The sequence below is a fragment of the Hypanus sabinus genome, chromosome 13 (genome assembly GCF_030144855.1).
Source record: "Hypanus sabinus isolate sHypSab1 chromosome 13, sHypSab1.hap1, whole genome shotgun sequence".
Classification (NCBI taxonomy): domain Eukaryota; kingdom Metazoa; phylum Chordata; class Chondrichthyes; order Myliobatiformes; family Dasyatidae; genus Hypanus; species Hypanus sabinus.
In genome coordinates this window covers 78,037,106-78,059,168 of record NC_082718.1, presented here as the reverse complement: position 1 = coordinate 78,059,168, position 22,063 = coordinate 78,037,106, and the positions used below count along the sequence as shown (strand labels likewise).

The window sequence follows — 22,063 nt, the reverse complement described above, 5'->3', positions numbered from 1 at the left end:
AATCAAATCCTGGATGAGCCCCCAATTTGTTACATATCCCGTAACCGGGTGTCTGACTAGCAGAGAAAGAAGAATCCATTGGAGTCTGGTGGTACCAAACTAAAGGTGTTTATCAGTAAACTACACAATACAATATCAAAAATGCAAATATACATATAAAACAAGTTAGCAGTAATAAACCTAAAAGTGTAGGAATAATAATAATCAATAATAAACAAGCTCTATCGATGTCTAGGGGTAAATGAATTGTCATAGGAAAGTATAGAGTTAAGTTCATAAATGCTGAAGTAGTTATGGTTGTGGTGTTGAAATCGTTGGAGACAGAGAGCGAGCGAGATGTAACAGTGACAGTTGCAGCAGGCAAACCTTTTGCGACTTTCTTAATCCGTCGTGTTGTTGTGGCCATTCAGTTATGACCCCTCTGGTCTTCAGCTAGACCATTCTTCTGTGGTGGACTCATCACTCTGGCATGAGTGGACACACACACAAGTCCCCACCGGCCCTGCTGTAACACTGTGAGCTTTACTGACCGATCTCCTGGTTCGGTCTCCGAAGCCCCCACCTTTCTGTGGGTTCCCAACACTCAGTCAGTGTCCACTGGTGTGTCTGAAGGGTGTCTCTCCAGACCTATCTTTTATCCCCACTCACAGGGCCTCAGCTATCCATCAACTCTGAATGACCGTGTCCATCAAATCAGGCCACTCCTGCTATCTCCTGAGGAATGTTAATGAGCAACATAAAGTCCTTGTAGTGGAAGGTAAATAATCCAGGAAGAGTCAAAATACAGTAAATCAACAGTCTCTCTCCCCCTCTTATCTGTAGCAGATGTTCTTGCCTGGACTTTATCTCTCTCTCTCATGAGCAGCATAGCAACAGTAATAGTTCGTAGTTCTCAGGAGGGGGGTTGGGAATGGTTAACTCTGCACCCCATTTCCATCAGCTATGTCCATCACTCATAACAATCGCAGCAAACTACTTATTTATTTATTTATTTATTTACTTACACACAAAATGCTGGTGGAACACAGCAGGCCAGGCAGCATCTGTGAACTGTGAACAAAGAAGCACTGTGAACGTTTTGGGCTGAGACCCTTCATCAGGACTAACTGAAAGGAAAGATAGTAAGAGATTTGAATGTAGGAGGGGGAGGGGGAAATGCAAAATAATAGGAGAAGACTGGAGGGGGTGGAGCGAAGTTGAAAAGGTGATTGGCAAAAGGGATACAAAGCTAGAGAAGGGAAAGGGTCATGGGACAGGAGGCCTAAGGAGAAAGAAAGGGGGAGGGGAGCACCAGAGGGAGATGGAGAACAGGCACAGTGATGGGCAGAGAGAGAAAAAGTGAGGGGGGAAATAAATAAATCAGGGATGGGATAAGAAGGAGAGGAGGGGCATTAACGGAAGTTAGAGAAATCAATCTTCATGCCATCAGGTTGGAGGCTACCCAGCCGGTATATAAGGTGTTGTTCCTCTAACCTGAGTGTGGCTTCATCTTGACAGTAGAGGAGACCATGGATAGACATATCAGAATGGGAATGGGACGTGGAATTAAAATGTGTGGCCATTGGGAGACAGAGAAAGCAGGATCTCCCATGTTGTGGCCATCTCTGAAGGATGGTTGTAGTTGGGAGCTGAATGTCCAAGGTTACGCATTATATCGGAGGGATAGGATGATTGCATTCAACTTGAAATTTGATAGGGAGAAAGTAAAATCTGATGTAACAGTATTTCAGTGGAGTAAGAGAATTTACAGTGGTATGACACCAACCTACTGCCCTCTACTGCACCTATTGTCTTGTTTATTATTTATTGTAATTCCTGCACTGTTCTGTGCACTTTATGCAGTCCTGGGTAGGTCTGCAGTGTAGTGTAGTTTTTGTGTTGTTTTACGTAGTTCGGTGTAGTTTTTGTATTGTTTCATGTAGCACCATGGTCCTGAAAAACGTCTCATTTTTACTGTGTACTGTACATGCAGTTATGGTTGAAATGACAATAAAAAGTGATTTGACTTGACTTGAGAGGAATCGGCCAAAGTAAATTGGAAGGAGCTGCTGGTAGGGATGTCAGCAGAGCAGCAATAGTGTGAGTTTCTGGGAAAAATGAGGAAGGTGCAGGACATTTGTGTTCCAAAAATGAAGAGATACTCAAAATTAAAAGAGCGTAACTATGGCTGACAAGTGAAGTCAAAGCTATAGTAAAGCAAAAGAAAGGGCATACAACAAAGCAAAAATTCTGAAAGAGGTAGCGTTAGAGATTGTGTTGGCATTAGAAATGATCTTTCAAAAATCATTGGACTCTGACATGGTGCCAGAGGACTGGGAAATTGCAAATATCACTCCACTTTTTAAGAAAGGAGGAAGGCAGCAGAAAGGAAATTATAGATCAGTTAGCCTGACCTCAGTGGTTGGAAAAATCTTAGAGTCAATCATTAAGGATGAGGTGATGGAGTACTTGGTGACACAGGACAAGATAGTACAAAGTTAGCATGGTTTTCTTCAGGGAAAACCCTGGCTGATGAACCTGTTGGAATTCTTTGAGGAGATTACAAGTAAGATAGATAAAGCAGATGCAGTGGATGTTGTATATTTGGACTTTCAGAAGGCCTTTGACAAGGTGCCACACATGAGGCTGCTTACCAAGTTCAGAGCCCATGATATTACAGGGAAGTTACTAACATGGTTAGAGCAATGGCCGATTGGTAGGAGGCAGTGAGTGGGAATAAAAGGATCCTTTTCTGATTGGCTGCCGGTGACTAGCCGTGTTCCGCAGGGGTCAGTGTTGGGACCAATTATTTTTATGCTGTATATAAATGATTTAGATGATGGAATAGATGGCTTTGTTGCCAAGTTTGCAGATGATATGAAGATTGGTGGAGGGGCAGGTAGTGTTGAGGAAACAGGTAGGATGCAGGACTAAGACAGATTAGGAGAATGGGCAAGAAAGTTGCAAATGAAATACATTGTTGGAAAATGCACGGTCATGCACTTTGGTAGTAGAAATAAATGTGCGGACTATTTTCTAAACAGGGAGAAAATCCAAAAATCAGGGCTGCCAAGGACCTTGTGCAGAACGCCCTAAAGATTAACTTTCAGGTCGAGTCAGTGGTGAGGAAGGCAAGAGCCATGTTAGTATTCATTACAGTAGGTCTAGAATCCAAGAGCAGGGATGTGATGCTGAGGCTTTATAAGGCACTGGTGAGGCCTCACCTTGAATATTGTGAACAGTTCTGAGCCCCTCATCTTAGAAAAGATGTGCTGGCATTGGAGAGGGTCCAGAGGACGTTCACAAGGATGATTCCAGGAATGAAAGGGTTATCATATGAAGAACATTTGATGGCTCTGGGTCTGTACTCATTGGAATTCAGAAGGATGAGGGGGGAGATCTCATTGAAACCTTCCAAATGTTGAAAGGCCTAGATAGAGTAGATGTGGAAAGGTTGTTTCCCATGGTGGGGGAGTCTAGGACAAGAGGGCACAGCCTCAGGATAGAGGGGCACCCTTACAAAACAGAGAAGCGGTGAAATTTCTTTAGCCAAAGAGTGGTGAATGTGTGGAATTTGTTGCCAGGTTGTTGGGTGTATTTAAGGCAGAGATTGATAGGTTCTTGATTGGACACGGCATCAAAGGTTACGGGGAGAAGGCCGGGAACTGGGGTTGAGGAGGAGAAGAAAAAGGATCAGTCGTGATTGAGCAGCAGAGAAAACTCAGTGGGCCAGATGGTCTAATTCTGCTCCTATGTCTTATGGTCTAATGATCTGAATTTGATTTTCTGCAAGAACTGATTATTTGTACAAAGACTTTGCTAAGTTACCGAATGGGATTTACTTTGTTTAACAGTTGTGATGTTGGAGAATTGTTGTGAAAGGAGAAAATACGTGTAGTATAGATATATAATTGTAGAATTTGTAGAAATACTGACTTGAACTGAAACTGAAGTTAACCATAATACTTAAGAATAGGAATTCAATTACTTTTCTAATTTGGGATAAATAAAAGGGAAAGGTTTGTCTGCAAACCTTCAACTAGGGAATAACACTAGATCTCATTAGTTAGAGAATTTGGAGTAACAAAGGTTATTCTAATGAACATCACTGATTCTAACTGAACAGGAATTTGGTTTTTGTTGATATCTGAGATTTGGAATCTAAACAGAATATTGGAATTTTGAAGTGTTCTTACTCATGTAAAGACTTATTATATCTTTTTTTTATATAAATAAAACTTGTCTCCAGAAGTTTGTGTTTTCTGTTACCTGCCTCCTTACGCTATCTAGAGCTTCTATTGGCCTAAAAGCACCTAGTGTCATGCTATGTAATTTGATTTTTCTCATGTAGAGTGTGGCGACCAGTCACACGAGCGCAACACCGGTGTTACAGGAAGTCTTCCCTCTTGCCTTGAAATATTCAGAAAGGTCATCAGAGGCTTGTTGAGTATTGATCATAACCATTCAAAGTGAGTCCACAGTTACAGAGTTTCCTGAATTTTAATGAAGCAAATAAAGTAAGGGATATCAGTGTTTGCTGTTATTTATGATTGGTTCATTAATAAAATAATTGTTATTTACTCTTAATGTCTGTGTCACCTTTTCTCTTCATTACAGGCTGGATGTCCACCAGGAGTAGTCAATATCATTCCTGGTTTTCGACCAACTGCAGGAGCAGCTATTGCCTCCCATATGGATGTAGATAAAGTTGCTTTTACAATAGAGCTAATAGGACTTCACGTTTCAATCTCGTTGATAAGTCAGCACTCTCGACGTTGGTTTGTTGGCAGTGGACTTGGAGTGGTGACAAGGAAGGTAGGTACCTCATTGGGGTCATCAGGTGGGCACCCTCCTTCTTTGACATTTCGTTAATAAGTCCATGACATATCCAGAGGGCTCAACGGTGCTAACTGGTGTCCCAGATACACCCCTCTCAGTTCCATACCTGATTGATTGTTGGAGTGAATAACCCCTCACGCCCATCTTCTTCAATAGACTGGTCATAGATGTAGCCACGAATCCCCTGCATCCCACTTCTGCAGGGAAAATCTTGGTCTTCCAGCTGTTCTGGGCAGCTTCAGTTGACAGTTCAGAGTACTTGGACTTTTTCCTCTCATAAGCTTTCTCAACACCATCTTCTCATGGTGTGTGTATGTATGTGTAGGCCTCCGTTCGTTTCGATAGACCATGGACTTGCATCTCGGAAAGTTTCCAGGGCGCAAGCCTGGGCAGGGTTGTATGGAAGACCGGCAGTTGCCCAAGCTGCAAGTCTCCCCTCTCCACGCCACCAATGTTGTCCAAGGGAAGGGCATTAGGACCCATACAGCTTGGCACCGGTGTTGTCGCAGAGCAATGTGTGGTTAAGTGCCTTGCTCAAGGACACACGCAGCTTCAGCCAAGGCTCAAACTAGCAACCTTCAGATCACTAGACGAACACCATAACCACTTGGCCATGTGCCAACACACTTCCCATGGTACTGTCTATTCCACAACATATGCCAGCTTGGCTGTTGTGGACCACAGGACCATGTCTGGCCAGAGTGTTGTAGCTGCAATGTCTGGGGGAAACACAATCTTTTTTTCCAAGCCCATGTCCATTTTCCAATCCCGAGCAACCTGCAGAATTTTTGGTACAGGATCCACAGAGGTCAGTTTAGAAACGCTATAAGATTAACATAGAATTTTAGAAATGATTCAAAGTAAACTTTATCATCAAAGTATATATATATCACCATATACAACCCTGAGATTCATTTTCTTGTGGACATACTCAACAAATCCATAGAATAGTAACTAATAGTAACAGAATCAAAGAAAGACCACCCAACTAAGGCATTCAACCGGAGTGTAGAGGACAGCAAATTGTGCAAATACAAAAAGAGGAAACAATAATAATAAACGAATAAGCAATAAATTTTGAAACAGATAAGAAATATGCCGCTTGAATCTTACTGTCATTTTAAGATCCTGACTGAATATTTTTAATATCTTGACCATTTCCTTATTTCTCCGTAATGTCTCCTATCTTCATTCTTAAGGCGCACTTTTACCCACTTTCTTTTTGACATACCCTTGAAAGTTGTTTAGTCTTCCATAAATTTCTTTCAAATTCTCTTTACATTTTCTCTCAAAACTTATCTTTTGCTGGTTTCCATAAAATTCAGTTCTTATTCTTGTCACCTTTCTTAGCAAACAAATTTCTGCAGTCAATACTTGTAGAAAGATAAATGGTTTATAATTAACTGCTTAAACAATCCTCATCAAGGGATCAGAAGTAGAAAGGGTGAGCAATTTCAAGTGTCAACATCTCTGAGAGTCTACCTTGGGCCCAACATATTGAAGCAATTACAAAGAAGGTACGACAGTAGCTATATTTCATTAAGAGTTTGTGGAGATTTGTTGTGTCACATGAGATGCTTGCAAATTTCTACAGATGTACCTCTGGGAGAATTCTAACTGGCTGCATCAGTGTCTGGTATGGTGGGTAGGAAGCTATGTACTACCGCACAGGATCGAAATTTAGCTGTAAATAAGTTGTAAACCCAGTATGCTCCATCATCGACACTAGCCTCCATAATATCCAGGACATCGTCAAGGAGGAATGACTCAAAAAGTTGGTATCCATCATTAAGGACCCCCATCACCCACTCTTCTCATTGCTAGCATCAGGGAGGAGGTACAAAGGCCTGAAGGCACACACTCAGTGATTCAGGAACAGCTTTTTCCTCTCTGTTATCAGAATTCTGAATGGACATTGAACACATGAACACTACCTCATTACCTTTTTGCACGATTTAATTTAACTTTTTTTAAGTGTGTACTGTACATAAATACAGTACTGTAATTTAGTTTTTTTTATTATTATGTACTGTACTGCCACTGCATAACAATAACCTTCACAATATATGCTGGTGATATTAAACTTGATTCTGATTCTGAGCCAGCCATGCTGTAAAACACTGAAAGGAAAATGCAAAACATCCTGAAATTGTCCAGATGGGCACAGGGTGTTGATGCAGAGTTAAGCCATGCTGGTAGTACCTCTGCTCTACAAGCTAATTAACATTAATCTGTGCAGCCAACATGAACAGTACATTTGTTAGTACTTGCCATCTCATCTCGGAGCTTCAAATATCAAAAGCCAGTACCACTTTAAAATTAGCCTGTGCTACTTGAAACTCATCTACACTTTTTAAAGGAGTACACGCACCAACAACAGATAAATTACAATCAGTTTGTGCCAAAGCCTTGAATCAAGATAGTTTCTTCACCTGCCAACTATCTCCTGGTGATTCCAGTAACTTCAGTGAGCTCTAGAAACACAAAATGTTTCTAGAATTGTAGCCGTCAGGTTGACTATGGTTAATCCTCTCATCGTGCTGGTATGCTGCTTCAGTCACCAGAATTAACAGGGTTTAAACTGAACTGTTGACAACCAAGTGAATGCATTGTTATCAAAATAACATGATATACTGATACAATATAATCTGTCTGTGTATTTCTATTCAAATGCTTTTTGTATATTAATGTTAAGAGATTTCAAGTATTACACAAGTTCAGAAGCTGATACAATCCTGAGGTAATTTAGAACATTTATAAATACAGAAGGAAAGAAAGCGATAACTGTAGTCTTGTATGGCTCAATATGTAATAGTTTCTTGAACAATTATTATACTTTTTTTTTAATCTCCTTTTGGCAGAAGTTTAAATCTTTTTTTGTGATCTCTTGTAGGTTGACCATCTGATCCAACAGGCTGCAGGAAAAAGTAATTTGAAAAAGGTGACATTAGAGCTGGGAGGGAAAAGTCCTAACATTATATTTTCTGATGCTGATGGTAAGAATTGCTACTTAACTTGCAAATTGAACAATTTCACATTAGTGATTACATTGGATCAGTGTGTAGGAAGGAGGGAGAAAAATCCACGTTCAGTCTCATTCTGCTTTTTTTTTAGTGTTAAAGCCAAGCAAGTTTACAATAAACTTTGTCAGGGTAAAAGCTGTAACAGTAAGTCTGTTATATAGGGAAAAATGCTCAATATTTAGCTGGCCAGCAGCTTCTGTGAAGGCAGAAACAGTGTTTCGTGGCCTTTGAAATAAAAAGTGATCAATCTGACATGTTAACAAAACTTTGTGTGCAAATACATTTTAAAATATTTAATGTTGTATTTTTCAAATGAAAAATAAAGATGAAAATTTCTCTTTGCTTTCTCTTCTAAAAATTTCTGAGCTCCTAATATTATTAATTCAAAGTGGTCCTAAGTAAAGATCTATTATAAAAAGCGGTATTTATTCCCCACTTTTGTAAGGTGTTAGCATTGTGAAGGAAAATTAGAAGGTAATTGATCTTGGAAAAGGTCTTGCTAGATTCTGAGAACTAATATCTTACTTGTTCTATGTTTCGTTCTTTCAGTGGAAAATGACAATTGTTTTCAGTTTTCTTCCCTCCTAGCAAATGCTTATTTAAAAATATTCAAACTGATTTTAGTCCATTCTCCAGTGAACTACGCAGTTGAGGAGGCCCATGCAGCTCTGTTCTTCAACCAAGGGCAATGCTGCTGTGCTGGATCACGCACTTACGTTCAAGAATCTGTGTACGATGAATTTGTAGAGAAGAGTGTGGAAAGAGCAAAACTTCGTACTGTGGGAAATCCATTTGACGCCAGGAATGAGCAAGGACCACAGGTAACACAAGGGATTCTGCAGATGCTGGAAATCCAAAGTAACTCACACAACATGCTGGAGGAACTCAGCAGGTCAGGCAACGTCTATGGAAATGAATAGACTGTCGATGTTTCCAGCAAAGACTCTTTTTTAAAGGGAAATCAACTAGTTTCAACAATTTGTTATAAGACCATAACACCATCAGATATAGGAGCAGAGTTAGGCCATTTGTCCCATCGAGTCTGCTCTGTCATTTCATCATGTTTGATCCATTTTTTGTCTCAGCCCCAATCTCCTGCCTTCTCCCTAAATCCCTTCATGCCATGAATCTATAAACCTCTGCCTTACATGTACATAAAGCTGCCTGTGGTGATGAATTCCACACATTCAACACTCTCTGGCTAAAGAAATTCCTTCTCATCTCTGTTCCAAAACAGTGTCCCTCTATTCTGAGACTGTGTCCTCTGGTCTTAGATTCTCTCACCATAGGAAACTTCCTCTCACATCCAACTGTCAAGGTCTTGCACTATTTGATAGGGTTCCCTGAGGTCACCCCTCATTCTTCTGAATTCTAGTGATTACAGGCCTAGAGCCATCAAACGTTCTTCATAAGACGAGCCATTCAAACCCAGAATTATTTCCGTGAAGTTCCTTTGAACCCTCTCCAGTTTCAAAACTCCTCACAATACTCCAAGTAAGGCTTCACCAGTGCTTTATAAAATCTCAACATTACGTCCTTGCTTTTATTTTCAAGTCCTCTTGAAATGAATGCTGACAGTGCATTTGCCTTCCTCACCAAACACTCAACCTGCAAATTAACCTTTGGGGAATCCTGCGCAAGGACTCCCAAGTCCCTTTGCAGTCAAGCCTTTTATTTCTTCTACCAAAGTGCATGACCATACACTTCCCAATACTGTACTTCATCTGCCATTTCTTTGCCCATTCCTATAATCTAAGTCTATCTGAAGCCTCTCTACTTCCTCAAAACTACCTTCCCCTCCACCTAACCTCATTTTGTCTGCAAATTTTGCAAGAAAGCCATCAATTCCATCATCCAAATCACTGACATATTAAGTAAAAAGAAGTGTTCCCAGTACAGACCCCTGTGGAACACCACTAGCCACTGGCAGCCAACCAGAAAAGCCTCCCTTTATTCCCACTCTTTGCCTCCTGCCAATCAGCCACTGCTGTATCCATGCTAGAATCTTTCCTATAATACCTTGGGCTCATAGTTTGTTAAACAGCCTCATGTGTGGCACCTTGTCAAAGGCCTTCTGAAAATCCAAGTACACAACATCCACCAATTCTCTTTTGTCTATCCTGCTTGTTATTTCTTCAAAGAATTCCAACAGATTTGTCAGGAAAGATTTTTCCTTGAGGAAACCACGCCAATTGTGCCTCCAAGTACACTGAGGCCTCATCCTTAATAAGCGACTCCAACATCTTCCCAACCACTGAGGTCAGACTAACTGGCCTATAGTTTCCTTTCTTCTGCCTCTCCCTTCTTGAAGAGCGCAGTGACATTTGCAATTTTCCAGTCTTCTGGAACCATTCCAGAATCTAGTGATTCTTGAAAGATCATTACTAATGCCTCACAATCTCTTCAGCCACCTCTTTCAGAACCTTGGAGTGTACACCATCTGGTCCAAGTGACCTATCTACCTTCAGACCTTTCCGTTTCCCAAAAACCTTCTCTTTAGTAATGGTAAATTCATGGACTTCATGCCCCCTGACACCTGGAACTTCCAGCATATAGCTAATATCTTCTACAGTGAGGACTGTTTGTCCACTATTTCCTTGTGCCCCATTACTACCTCTCCAATATCCACTCTTGCCTTTCTTTTACACTTCACATACCTGAAGAAACTTTTAGTATCCTTTTTAATATTGTTGGCTAGCTTCCTTTTGTATTCCATCTTTACCTTCTTCATGACTTTTTAGTTGCCTTCTGTTGGATTTTAAAAGCTTCCCAATCCTCCATCTTCCCACTAATGTTTGCACTATTATATGACTTCTTTTTGCCTTTAACTTCTGTTGTTAGCTACGGTGTGTCATCTTGCCGTTAGAATACTTCTTCCTCTTTGGGATATACCTGTGCCTTCTGAATTACTTCCAGAAATTTCAGCCATTACTGCTCTGCCATCATCCCTGCCAAATATTCTTTTCTAAACAATTCTGGCCAGCTCCTCTCTCATGCCTCTGTGATTCCATTTACTCCACTGTAATACACTACACCTGACCATAGCTTCTCCTTCTGAAATTTCAGGGTGAATTTCAGCATATTATGATCACTTGCCCTAAAGGTTCAATGGTTCCATTTAATATCAGAGAATGTATACAATATTCAACCTTTTACCTTAAGCTCACTAATCAATTCTGGTTCATTGCACAACACCCAGTCCAGAATAGTTGATCCCCTAGTGGACTCAAACACAAGCTACTCTAAAAAGCCAACATGTAGGCGCTCTCGAAATTCCCCCTCATGGAATGCAGCACCAGCCTGATTTTCCCAATCTATCTGTATAGTTGAATCCCCCATTATTATTGTAACATTGCCCTTTTGGCATGCATTTTCTAGCTCCCATTATAATTGGTAGACCACATCTTTACTGCTGTTTTGAGGTCTGTATATAGCTCCCATCAGGGTCTTTTTACCCTTGCAGTTCCTTAGCTCTATCCACAGTGATTCAATACCTTCTGACCCTATGTCACCTCTTTCTAATGAGTTGATTTCAGTTTTTGCCAACAAAGCAACACCACTACCTCTACATTCCTACCTGTCCTTTTGATACAATGGGTATCCCTGGACATGAAGCTCCCCGCTATAAGCTTCTTTCAGCCATGATTCCGTGATGCCTACAACAACCTACCTGCCAGTCTGTAACTGTGCTGCAAGTTCACCAACCTTATTACATATCCTACATGCATTCAAATATATCACCTTCAGTCCTGTATTCACCCTTTTCGATTTTATCTGCCTTTTACATTACAACTCATCCTGATGACTATAATTTTGCCCTATTGACAGCCTCTCCTCACTACACATTGCCTCTGTTTGTAAACCAGCTCCCTCATCTTCAGCACTATTATCCAACTGTTTTCCTTTATGTTATGTTGTCCTTTATTTTCATTTTTTATAAAATGAGTGTGACCACAAAATGCTTTATGCTGTGAAAAGATTATATACCAGTAAACTTTCTGATGTTAACCCTTCTGAAACCTCGAAGAAGTTCATACCTCAGTATAGGCCACCTCCAGTCACTGCCCTGCATACCTAGTTCACACAGGTGTTTACACCAACCTCAGCCATGCTGTCGTGTGAATCATTGTCCTTAGGTGTGTTAGTGATGAAGCCATAATTGAGGGATGTGTGGTATTAATGAGGAGGAAAATCAGTGGAATAATTTGTGTCAAAATATGACTTTTCTCACTGCTGCCATCTCACTTTCCCCATTATTGAGATGTTCCCACAGCCAAGGATCTCACTTTAAGGACACTTGATCTCATTATCTCACGTTCTCGTTATTTATTGCTATGTATATTTGCATCTGCACATCTTGTTGTCTACTGCATTCCACCTGATCTTTCATTGATCATGTTATAGTTACTATTCTATAGATTTGCTGAGTATGCCTGCATGGTGACATATATGTATTTTGATAATCAGAATCAGAATCAGAATCAGACTTTAATCGCCAAGTACCTGTACACATACACGGAATTTACTTCCGGCAGATGTCTCTCTGCTCATAACAGATGATAAATATAAATGAAAATATAGATTATACATACAGGTAGTGCAATCCAAGTAATAGTTAACCGGCAGTTAACTGTTCAGCAAAGAGACCGCAGTAAGGAAAAAACTTCTCCAGTGCCTATTAGTCTTAGTCTGGAGGGATCTGAAGCGCCTACCAGACGGAAGCAGTTCAAACAGTCTGTGCGCAGGATGGGAGGAGTCCTTTATGATGTTCCCCGCCCTCTTCTTCAACCTGGAAGAGTACAGGTCCACAATAGAGGGCAGGGAGGCTCCAATGATGCGCTCGGCAGTCCTCACTGTGCGCTGTAGTCTGGTTCTATCCTGCTTGGTGGCGGCTCCAAACCACACAGTGATGGAGGTGCACAGGACAGACTCAAAATTTACTTTGAACTTTGAAGGTCATCCATTTGCAAATTGGCAGAATGCTTAATCTGAAAGAAACAATATTTAAAAGCTTCATGCCTCAAGAAGGCAGGATCCATCATTAAGGACCCTCATCAACCAGGACAAGCCCTCTTCTCATTACTACCATTAGAGGAAAGGTACAGGAGTCAAAAGACCCCCAGGTTTTAGGAACAGCTTCTTCTCCTCTGCCATTGATTTCTGACCGGTCCATGATCAACACCTCACTCTCCTCCTTGGCACTATTTATTCTTTCTTGTAACTTATACTAAGATTTAAAGTCTTGCACTGTACCGTTGCCACAGAATAACGAAGTTCACACATATGTCACACATTCTGATTCTGAGATACCTTTATTGCTGGAATTACCAGCTACCTCTTGCCATCTGAATTTGCAAGTGAATTTCTACATTCTCCCTGTGACCACGGGGGTTTCCTCTGGATGCTGCGATTTCCTCCCACAGTCCAAAGAAAGGTTAATTGGTCATTGTAAATTGTCCTGTGATTAGCCTAGGGTTAAATCGGGGGACTTCTGGGTGGCGCAGTTTGAAGGGGCAGAAGGATCTATTCGAATGGTTAAAATGATTCCTTTTACTATCAGAGAACATATACAGTATACAACTAAAATTAGTCTTTGCAGCCATCCATGAAAAACAGAAGAAGCCCAAAAAAAGAACAACAGATAACAAAGAACATAGAACATAGAATAGTACAGCACAGTACAGTACAGGCCCTTTTGCCCACAATGTTGTACCGACCTTCAAACCCTGCCTCCCATAGAACCCCCCCACCTTAAATTCCTCCATATACTTGTCTAGTCGTCTCTTAAATTTCACTAGTGTGTCTGCTTCCACCACTGACTCAGGCAGTGCATTCCATGCACCAACCACTCTCTGAGTGAAAAACCTTCCTCTAATATCCCCCTTGAACTTTCCTCCCCTTACCTTAAAGCCATGTCCTCTTGTACTGAGCAGTGGTGCCCTGGGGAAGAGGTGCTGGCTGTCCACTCTGTCTATTCCTCTTAATATCTTGTACACCTCTATCATGTCTCCTCTCATCCTCCTTCTCTCCAGAGAGTAAAGTCCTAGCTCCTTTAATCTCTGTTCATAATCCATACTCTCTAAACCAGGCAGCATCCTGGTAAATCTCCTCTGTACCCTTTCCAATGCTTCCACATCCTTCCTATAGTGAGGTGACCAGAACAGGACCCAGTACTCCAAATGTGGCCTAACCAGAGTTTTATAGAGCTGCATCATTACATCGCGACTCTTAAACTCTATCCCTCAACTTATGAAAGCTAACACCCCATAAGCTTTCTTAACTACCCTATCTACCTGTGAGGCAACTTTCAGGAATCTGTGGACATGTACCCCCAGATCCCTCTGCTCCTCCACACTACCAAGTATCCTGCCATTCACTTTGTACTCTGCCTTGGAGTTTGTCCTTCCAGAGTGTACCACCTCACACTTCTCCGGGCTGAACTCCATCTGCCATTTCTCAGCCCACTTCTACATCCTATCAATGTCTCTCTGCAATCATCGACAATCCTCTACACTATCTACAACACCACCAACCTTTGTGTCGTCTGCAAACTTGCCAACCCAACCTTCTACACCCACATCTAGGTCGTTAATAAAAATCATGAAAAGTAGAGGTCCCAGAACCGAACCTTGTGGGACACCACTAGTTACAACCCTCCAATCTGAATGTACTCCCTCCACCACGACCCTCTGCCTTCTGCGGGCAAGCCAATTCTGAATCCACCTGGCCAAACTTCCCTGGATCCCATGCCTTCTGACTTTCTGAATAAGCCTACCGTGTGGAACCTTGTCAAATGCCTTACTAAAATCCATGTAGATCACATCCACTGCACTACCCTCATCTATATGCCTGGTCACCACCTCAAAGAACTCTATCAGGCTTGTTAGACATGATCTGCCCTTCACAAAGCCATGCTGACTGTCCCTGATCAGACCATGATTCTCTAAATTCCCATAGATTCTATCTCTAAGAATCTTTTCCAGCAGCTGTCCCACCACAGACGTACGGCTCACCGGTCTATAATTACCTGGACTATCCCTACTACCTTTTTTGAACAAAGGCACAATATTCACCTCCCTCCAATCCTCCAGTACCATTCCTGTGGACGACAAGGACATGAAGATCCTAGCCAGAGGCTCAGCAATCTCTTCCCCCACCTCGTGGAGCAGCCTGGGGAATATTCCATCAGGCCCTGGGGACTTATCCGTCCTAATGTATTTTAACAATTCCAACACCTCCTCTCCCTTAATATCAACATGCTCCAGAACATCAACCTCACTCATATTGTCCTCATCGTCATCTAGTTCCCTCTCATTGGTGAATACCGAAGAGAAGTATTCATTGAGGACCTCGCTCACTTCCATAGCCTCCAGGCACATCTTCCCACCTTTATCTCTAATCGGTCCTAGCTTCACTCCTGTCATCCTTTTGTTCTTCACATAATTGAAGAATGCCTTGGGGTTTTCCTTTACCCTACTCGCCAAGGCCTTCTCATGACCCCTTCTTGCTCTTCTCAGCCCCTTCTTAAGGTCCTTTCTTGCTACCCTATATTCCTCAATAGACCCATCTGATCCTTGCTTCCTAAACCTCATGTATGCTGCCTTCTTCCACCTGACTAGATTTTCCACCTCAGTTGTCACCCATGGTTCCTTCACCCTACCATTCTTTATCTTCCTCACTGGGACAAATTTATCCCTAACATCCTGCAAGAGATCCTTAAACAACGACCACATGTCCATAGTACGTTTCCCTGCAAAAACATCATCCCAATTCACACCCGCAAGTTCTAGCCTTATAGCCTCATAATTTGCCCCTCCCCAATTAAAAATTTTCCTGTCCTCTTTGATTCTATCCTTTTCCAGGATAATGCTAAAGGCCAGGGAGCAGTGATCACTGTCCCCCAGATGCTCACCAACTGACAGATCTGTGACCTGACCCGGTTCGTTACATAATACTAGATCTAGTATGGCATTCCCCCTAGTCGGCCTGTCAACATACTGGGACAGGAATCTGTCCTGGACACACTTAACAAACTCTGCCCCATCCAAACCCTTGGAACTAATCAGGTGCCAATCAGTATTAGGGAAGTTAAAGTCACCCATGATAACAACTCAGCTTGCTTATTGTCTCAGCTCACTCCTGCCCCACTGAACTCATTTCTGCATATCTTGACACTGTCTTAACACCCCTTGTTCAATTTCTTCCCACCTATGTTCGTGACACTTCTCATGCTTTGAATTTTTTCAATGATTTTAAGTTCCCTGGCCCCCACCGTCTTATTTTCACCATGAACGTCCAGTCTCTATATACCTCCATTCCCCCACCAAGATGGTCTCGAAGCTCTTCGGTTTTTTTTGGATTCCAGACCTAACCAATTTCCCTCTACCACCACTCTCCTCCGTCTAGCGGAATTGGTTCTTACTCTCAATAATTTCTCCTTTGGCTCCTCCCACATCCTCCAAACCAAGGGTGTAGCCATGGGCACCCGTATGGGTCCCAGTTATACCTGCCTTTTTGTTGGCTTTGTGGAACAGTCCATGTTCCAAGTCTATACGGGTATCCGTCCCCCTCTTTTCTTTTGCTACATCGACAACTGCTTTGGCGCTGCCTCCTGCACACATGCTGAGCTCATTGACTTCATTAACTTTGCCTCCAACTTTCACCCTGCCCTCAAATTTACCTGGTCTATTTCCTGGTTCCCTTTCTTGATCTTTCTGTCTCCATCTCTGGAGACAGCCTATCTACTGATATCTACTATAAGCCTACAGACTCTCACAGCTACCTGGACTATTCCTCTTCCCACCCTGTCTCTTGCAAAAATGCTATCCCCTTCTCACAATTCCTCCGTCTCCACTGCATCTGCTCTCAGGATGAGGCTTTTCATTCCAGGACGAAGGAGATGTCTTCCTCTTTTAAACAAAGGGGCTTCCCTTCGTCCACCATCAACTCTGCTCTCAAATGCATCTCTCCCAATTCTCACACATCTGCCCTCACCCCATCCACCTGCCATCCCACTCGGGATAGGGTCCCCCTTGACCTTACCTACCACCCCACCAGCCTCCAGGTCCAACGTATAATTCTCCGTAACTTCAGCCACCTCCAACGGGACACCACTACCAAACACATTTTTCCCTCCCCCCCCTTTCTGCTTTCCGCAGGGATCGCTCCCTACGCGACTCCCTTGTCCACTCGTGTCCCCCCATCCCTTCCCACCGATCTCCCTCCTGGCACTTATCCTTGTAAACGGAACAAGTGCTACACCTGCCCTTACACTTCCTCCCTCACCACCATTCAGGGCCCCAGACAGTCCTTCCAGGTGAGGCGCCACTTCACCTGTGAGTCGGCTGGTGTGGTATACTGCGTCCGGTGCTCCCGGTGTGGCCTTTTATATATTGGTGAGACCCGATGCAGACTGGGAGACCGTTTCGCTGAACACCTACGCTCGGTCCGCCAGAAAAAGCAGGATCTCCCAGTGGCCACTCATTTTAATTCCACGTCCCATTCCCATTCTGATATGTCTATCCATGGCCTCCTCTATTGTCAAAATGAATCCAAACTCAGGTTGGAGGAACAACACCTTATATACCGGCTGGGTAGCCTCCAACCTGATGGCATAAACATTGACTTCTCTAACTTCCTTTAATGCCCCTCCTCCCCTTCTTACCCCATCCCTGACATATTTAGTTGTTTGCCTGTTCTCCATCTCCCTCTGGTGCTCCCCCCCTTTCTTTCTCCTGAGGCCTCTCGTCCCATGATCCTTTCCCTTTTCCAGCTCTGTATCACTTTCGCCAATCACCTTTCCAGCTCTTAGCTTCATCCCACCCCCTCCGGTCTTCTCCTATCATTTTGCATTTCCCCCTCCCCCCACTGCTTTCAAATCTCTTACTATCTTTCCTTTCGGTTAGTCGTGACGAAGGGACTTGGCCAGAAACATCGACAGCGCTTCTCTCTATAGATGCTGCCTAGCCTGCTGTGTTCCACCAGCATTTTGTGTGTGTTGTTGTTTGAATTTCCAGCATCTGCAGATTTCCTTGTGTTTGCATGATAACAACTCTGTTATTTTTGCACCTTTCCAAAATCTGCGTCCCAATCTGCTCCTCGGTATCTCTGCTGCTACTAGGGGGCCTATAGAATACCCCCAGTAGAGTAACTGCTCCCTTTCTGTTCCTGACTTCCACCCATACTGACTCAAAGGAGGATCCTGCTACATTACTCACCCTTTCTGTAGCTGTAATAGTATCCCTGACCAGTAATGCCACCCCTCCTCCCCTTTCCCCCCCTCTCTGTCCCTTTTAAAGCACTGAAATCCAGGAATATTGAGAATCTATTCCTGCCCTGGTGCCAGCCAAGTCTCCGTAATGGCCACTACATCATAATTCCATGTATGTATCCAAGCTCTCGGTTCATCACCTTGCAATAAACATTATAAAATCTATAAAAGTGAGTTATTAATTCAATTAATGTAAGTTTTTTTGTTTACTTAAAGATATTTGGACCAGTGATGCAGATTCTGAAGTTTAAGACGTTGAAGGAGGTAACTGACGAGCAAACGATACCAAATATGGACTTGCAGCAGCAGTTTTCACCAATGATCTCAATAAGGCCAATTACGTCTCTCATGGTTTACGTGCAGGAACTGTCTGGTGAGTTTCCCTGCGTAAGCCCGAGACATCCCACTCTTGACTTCTTTTGGATTTTTTCCCTTTTCTAAAATCAAATTGAATTTATTGTCATGTGCAGCAGTACATGCATGCACAGGTCAATGAAAAACATACTTGCAGCAGCATTGTGGGCACAGTTAGATACACAATATTCAGAAGAAAAACATTATTTTCCTAAATGCCAAGGTAACCTAGAACAGCTGACTGTAAAATACCATCAAGAGCAGCTGTTCCTTAGATTAGTGTCTATTTTACTCAATTGTGGCCATGAGTTTTAAAAAGCTATTGAGGTACATGACTACTGAGTACAGTTCAGTGTTCCCTCTAATTTGTAATGACCAGTGTGCACAAAAATCTTGTGCTTTTCAATTTTTTGTTCAGTGACAACATGTGACAACAATAATTTCTTCAATAAAAACAGTATAATTAAGCCAATTCTGAAATCTGGAGACAAATCATCACAAACGTCACGTTGTCAACCCTTCATCAGAAACCAGAAAAGGAAATGTGACTGTGTACGATTGTGAAATACAGTTACCATGCCAACGAGGTAGAGGGTGACAACCTTTTGTTCGCAGTTTAAATTCCTTTGTGTGCTAGTAGCAAAAGACACACACACATTGACTGAGTCTGTTCTGATATCTGTGTCTGCTTCTCATTTCAACTTGGATTCTGTGAGACAGAAGTGCCATTGCCTAGTTCTTGTTGGTTATGGGAATGATGGTGCAGGATAAGACCATGTGACCATGTGCATCATCAATAACTCACACTGAGACATAAGGCGAGATATCGGCTTTTATTGACTGGAAGAAGGAACCAGGAGTGAGTGTCTATCATACTATGTCCTGGAGACTGAGGCCGAGCGTCAGGCCTCAGATCGCCTTTATACAGGGGCCTGTGGGAGGAGCCACAGGAGCAGTCAGCAGGGGGCGTGTCCCGACAGGCACATAGTTCACCACACCAATCCATTCAGTAACAGCATTGTTGGTCTAACCTATGACCTCAGTTTCATTTTTCTAACCCATACCTGTGGACTCCTGTTTTATAAAAGTCTGTCTACCATAGCTTTAAATATACTTACTGACCCACGGTCTTCTGCAGAGAGAATTCCAGAGAAGTTGTTCTTCCTCATCTTGCAAGTTGTCTACTACTTGGTGCTCCCAGAACAGAAAACATCCTCATCATCGCCACTCTATTAAACTTGTGAGTGTCAATCAGATCACCTGACCTTCTAATTTTCAGACAGTATGGCCAATTCCAGTCAATCATTACGTTGTCATGCCAGGAACCAGTCCAGTGTATTTTCAGTGCATCACCTCAAAGGCAGATGTATCTGCCTTGAAAGTTCAAAGTACGTTTATTATCGAAGTATATAAGGAGTATACAGCCCTAGGAGTCATCTTCCCCCAGACAGCCTTCCCACAGACTTTGAGGCAGTGAATCAAATTGTGCATGAAACTTTAGGTTGCAATCTCAACAAACACTGTATGGTTGTAGGAAGACTTACTTCCTGCTCTGTATGCCTTGTAAGTAAGCCTCACACCATTTATGAAATACTCTACCTTTCTAATCTTCCTACTGAGTTAAGTACCTCTCAATTTCCTTGTCTTATAACAAAGTATTATTTAGTTTGCAGTCTTCTTGAAAACCAATCAATTTTGTGTTACCTGTCTGGCTTTCTTTTAAGAGAGAATATATTTGCTCTTACCAAAATTTTATGTACAGCTGTTTGTATTGGAAAATTCACTACTTTTCTGCAATTGCTACGGAGTAATATTACATAAGTAATTAATTATCTGGTATGGGAAAATCCGCATAATATGAATAATCGTGTTTATTTTTCTTTCAATGTTTTTATTAGTTTCTGCATAGAGGAATACAAGATATATAAGTCAGAAGAAAAAAATAAAATAGTACCAAATACATTGTATTAAAACTAGTTACAATCACAAAACCCTGTATTCATAAAAATTAAATTAAATCGTAATATTGAAATATAATAATTTTGTTATACAGAAAAAGAATCTAAACCCACTACCAAAGTCAGAGCTGTTAGGAAAAGCAAGAAAAAAAGGAAAAAAAGTTTTCATATAATAAAATATATTATTAGCCACCATCTGTACTTTTTCAACAAATCTAAGGTTTTGAAAATAACTCGAATGGTCCTCATGATGTATAAAAGTCTTGGCTAGACTCAAAAACTAAACATCGGATCTTCTCTAAATTTAAGTATGACATAACATCCTGTAACCATTGAGCACGAGTAGGCGGAACGGCATCCTTCCATTTAAGCAAGAGCGCCCTCCTAGCTTTAAGCGAAGTAAAAGCCAAAATATGCAAATCAGCTGTCTCCAAAATAAAGTCTTTTCCTCCAATACCAAATAATGTGGTCAAAGGGTTAGGCTTAAAATTTACCTTGAAAAGTACCGAGCAAGTTTGGAATACTTACTTCCAGTATCTTTCAAGGCTCGGACATGTCCAAAACATGTGAATTAATGAAGCTTCTCCATTACTACATCTATCACAGAAAGGAGATATATCTGAATAAAAGAAATGTGAGCCCTATGAACCACTTTAATTTGTAAAAGGGAATGACGGGCACATAGCAATGAAGTGTTAACCAATTTAAAACTTTCATTCCAAGTTTCCTCAGAAACTATTTCAATATATTTGTACTTCTGACACAGGCCAACGAAGTTTTGTTCATTAGAAAAGCACCAATTGGCAATAAAATATTTTTGTTTTAAAGCTGATTTCTTAATTTGTACCTCTATTAACCACGTCTCCCTGCTACAGGATAAACTGCTATAATGTGATTGGAGCTCAGGCTCCATTTGGTGGATACAAAGCTTCTGGCATTGGGCGGGAACTTGGAGAGGACAGATTAGCAGCCTACACTGAAGTAAAGACTGTGAGTAATAAGTGTTAACAATGTAACCCCAGATTAGAATTTAATGAATATCAATGCAGTTTATGAAAAGTTTTTGATCTACCTTTCCAAGATGGCGGCGCGACGCAGCTTGCAGCGGCCACTCCGGAGCTGATTATCTGTTATTTGTGAAGTGGGGTGCCGTGCACAATCCTAATCTGATGAAAAACAGATGTGGGAGCACGGAGGAACCGTGGAAATCTTCAGGAAGACCTGCTTCATTGCTACTGCTACTGTGAGGTCTGGGCCACTGCTGGGAAGAACAGGCCCCCAGTCCTCGGGGTCACGTTGCCGATGACCATTGACAGAGGCATCTTAATACGCTCAGCAGAGGATGATGCTCGGAGAAGCTGTGCCGGAGGGGATGGTCGGAGGCTCGGAGGTTCGATGGACTCGGAGTCCGCTGCGGTCGGGTCACTTTCAGTGTGTGCTGTGTCTGCGAAGCTGGGTTAGATGGAGCTTTCAGTGTGTGCTGTGTCTGCAAGTCTGAGTCGGGCGGCACCTTGGAAGTCCATAGCGGGGGTACTCCCTTCTGCCGCTGGCGTGGGATGGCGAGTCTGTCGGGGACCCTGAGGACTTGTGGAAACTGCGTGGTGGTTTCTTTTGAACTTATGGTCTTCTAACATCTTTGG

At 42.2% G+C, this 22,063-nt stretch overlaps 1 pseudogene; it reads left to right on the top strand.

Moving 5' to 3' along the window:
* LOC132403380 (aldehyde dehydrogenase, mitochondrial-like) overlaps window positions 1–21,561 on the top strand; it is a 55,410-nt pseudogene extending 33,849 nt beyond the window's left edge.
* Window positions 21,562–22,063: the final 502 nt, after the last annotated feature.